This window comes from Triticum aestivum, chromosome 1D (genome assembly GCF_018294505.1).
Source record: "Triticum aestivum cultivar Chinese Spring chromosome 1D, IWGSC CS RefSeq v2.1, whole genome shotgun sequence".
NCBI classification, from domain to species: Eukaryota; Viridiplantae; Streptophyta; class Magnoliopsida; order Poales; family Poaceae; genus Triticum; species Triticum aestivum.
In genome coordinates, this window is record NC_057796.1 from 212,481,771 (window position 1) to 212,485,191 (window position 3,421).

At 50.0% G+C, this 3,421-nt stretch overlaps 1 long non-coding RNA gene across 1 annotated transcript; it reads left to right on the top strand.

The window, feature by feature from the left end:
* Positions 1-1,887: 1,887 nt before the first annotated feature.
* Positions 1,888-3,126, top strand: LOC123167572 (uncharacterized). Its single transcript, XR_006483969.1, has 2 exons — positions 1,888-2,698; positions 2,859-3,126. It is a non-coding gene; the product is annotated as an uncharacterized lncRNA (long non-coding RNA).
* The last annotated feature ends 295 nt before the right edge of the window (positions 3,127-3,421 follow it).

Genomic DNA, 3,421 nt, shown 5'->3' on the forward strand with positions numbered 1-3,421 from the left:
TGGTTCCATTGAGTGCTACAAAGCGCGTCTTGTGGCTAAGGGCTTTAAACAACGTCAGGGACTGGACTATGAGGATACATTTAGCCCCGTTGTCAAGCCTACCACTATTCAACTTCTTCTATCTCTGGCAGTTTCTCGTGGATGGTCTCTCTGCCAGCTTGACGTGCAGAACGCTTTTCTACATGGACTGCTTGAAGAGGAGGTTTACATGAGGCAGCCACCTGGATTTGTTGATCACACTCAGCCTTATCACCTCTATCGTCTGACGAAGGCTCTCTATGGACTGAAACAGGCGCCTCGTGCCTGGCATGCTCACCTTGCTTTAGCTTTACGGACTCATGGATTCATCCCATCGATGGCTGATACTTCACTGTTCTTGTTTTAGCGTCCGAGTGTGACCATGTACCTCCTTGTGTACGTGGATGATATTGTCCTCGTTAGCTCCTCTCCGACGGCTGCTGATGCTCTTGTGACTGCGCTTGGTCGTGATTTTGCAGTTAAGGATTTGGGACAACTTCATTTCTTCCTGGGTATTGAAGTCGCTCATCGGTCTCGTGGCAGTTTGGCTCTCACCCAGAAGAAGTACTCTCTTGATCTTCTGCGCCGTGCTGGTATGCTCAAGTGCAAGACATCGCCTACACCCATGTCCTCCACTGACAAACTTTCGGCTGCTGATGGTACTCTTCTATCTCCTGAGGATGCTACCGAGTACAAGAGTATTGTTGGTGGTCTGCAGTATCTGACGATCACACGTCCTGATCTATCCTTTGCGGTTAACAGGGTGTGCCAGTATCTTCATGCACCTACTAACATGCACTGGTCTGCCGTGAAGCGCATATTGCGCTATGTGCGTCTTACCGTCTCCTTTGGTCTTCATCTGCACCCCAGTTCCTCTGGAGTTCTTTCTGCATTCTTAGATGCTGATTGGGCTGGGTGTCCAGATGACAGGCGATCTATGGGGGGGGGGGCATGCAGTGTTCTTGGGGCCTAATCTGATCGCCTGGAGTGCATGCAAGCAAGCCACTATTTCCCGCAGTAGCATAGAGGTTGAGTACAAGTCAGTTGCCAATGCGACTGCTGAACTTATATGGATTGAGTCCCTACTTCGAGAGCTAGGAGTTGCTCAGCCACATCCGTCGGTCCTCTAGTGTGACAACATCGGTGCTACGTTTCTGTCATCAAACCCGGTGTTTCATGCACAGACTAAACACATTGAGATTGACTATCATTTTGTGAGGGAACGTGTCGAACAGAAGCTACCACAAGTCAGGTTTATCTCTTCAAAAGATCAACTTGCAGATATCTTCACAAAGCCTCCACCTTCTCCCATGTTCGAGGTCTGTAGGTGCAATCTCAACCTCCTAGATGCTTCATGAGTGAGCTGAGATTGATGGAGGGTGTTAGACTTCGTGTTGTAACCTTATTGTGTAATCCATACCATATTGGTATAGGACTTGTATGACACCATTATATATATATAGGGAAAATCCATCCTACCACCTGGTGGTAGTTACCCCACATGTCTCATATACTACCATGTGATACTATATATACTATTTTATTATTTTAAATATGTTCATATACTATATCTAAGATATTTCAAATCAAGTTACATGAAAAATTGCATATGAGCCCATAGTTTTTGTTATATTTGTAAAATACATATATATTTGTACGTAAAAATAAGCATACCTTATCATTGTTATATACTACATACTACACTACACGTAGATACTTTCGGTTCCGACAGATAGTACATACAACAAACAAAACGCAAGTGGTGGTAACTATCACTGCTTGTAGAAAACATTTGTCATATATATATAGTAACACTATTTTAATCCTGCGATTAGAATAACTATATAGGGCGTGCGGAGGTCCGGGTCACGCCCGCGCCCACCACCTCCTCCCCGATCCCCAACCTCCCCGATCTAGCGTCGTGGACCTCTCGCCTCCCTGCCACATCCGCCGCCGCCCCTGGCTCCGGCGCACCTCTTGCTGCCGGAGTCGGCGCGCCTCGCGCCGCCGGCCACTCCGGCCCCGTCCCTGCCCCCCGACCCTGACGCGCCTCCCACGCTCGTCCACCCCGACCACGACGCACGTCCTGCCGCCGGCCACTCCGGCCTCGTCGTCGCCCCCGCCCCCCCGACCCCAGCGCGCTTCCCGCCGCCGGCCCTGGATCCCCACGCGCCACCGGCCCTGGATCCCAGCATGCCGTCGTCGGCCCTGGATCCCAGCCTGCCGCCCCGGCCGCTAGCCCTGGATCCCACCACCGCGCCGCCGGGCAGTGGACCTCTGTGCGCTGCGCTTCCACGATGGCGGACGGTAACCACCAACCCATCATCATCGCCTGCAGTCCGAGCCTATACGCCTGCACCGTTCAACTCCTACCTCGAGTACGTCTGCGATGGATGCATGCCACCCCCTGCTATGGATAAGGTGTGATCCGCCGTCATCTCCTCTCACGGGGTGCGCGACTCCCGGAGGCCGGACCACCTCGGCGCACCCTGCTGGGGAGCCGTTCAACAGGGCCACCTTCAGCACCCTCTCGGGCCGTCGTTCAACTACACCAACTGGGGGTCGTTCAACAAACTCGCCCGATGCCGTACGAGGCGGAGTCCCAGCGAGGAGCTTGTCACCTCCTAGGCTATGTGCTGCCTGAGGACTATGGGCTCCTGTTCGTCAACGTCGCAACGAGGTTCGAGCACCCAGATTACTGTGGCTCCCCCTTATTCCGTCCCCTAATCTTGCTCTGCATCGATATGATACTATAGGACAGAATTTTTTTTTGTTTTATGTTAATGTATAAAGCATTGACGGAGATGCAAACTTAGACACCCCAAGTTGTGCGTGTGCAGACCCATAGGTGAGGCATCCAGGAGAGCACTCCATCCAGGACTACAGATTTTTGCTAATAACAAAGTTCATGTTGTCAGAAAATTGAAGTCCATTTATATGGAATTAGATGATTGTTGTGTGTATGCAGCTATTAGCAGAAATCTGTGCTGAAAACTTGTGGCTGAGCCAGGGCCCTGGATGCTGATAACATTTGTAATTTGTGCTCTGTACCTTCTGCAGACTTGGGGGATGAAAAAAGGTGGCTCCTCCCATGAATTATTGATTCCACACTTATGTCTGCACTTAGCAAAAATGCATATGAAATACCATGCTCTACTGAATTTTCATCAGTTATACTGCCTATATTTTGGGGCCTCAAGACACACAGTAATTACATTATTGAACGATGCACCGCTTTTCTCTGGAGCAGGAAGACAGATAAGTTCATGTTGGCAGCCTATGTGGTTCAATGTGTATATTAAATGAAGGGAAAAAAATAAGTAGCAGGTGTCTAGCAACATCAGTGTGTGGCTGCCTATAATTCTTCTGTGTGAGTGTTGCACACAAGAATCAGTCCGAGCAA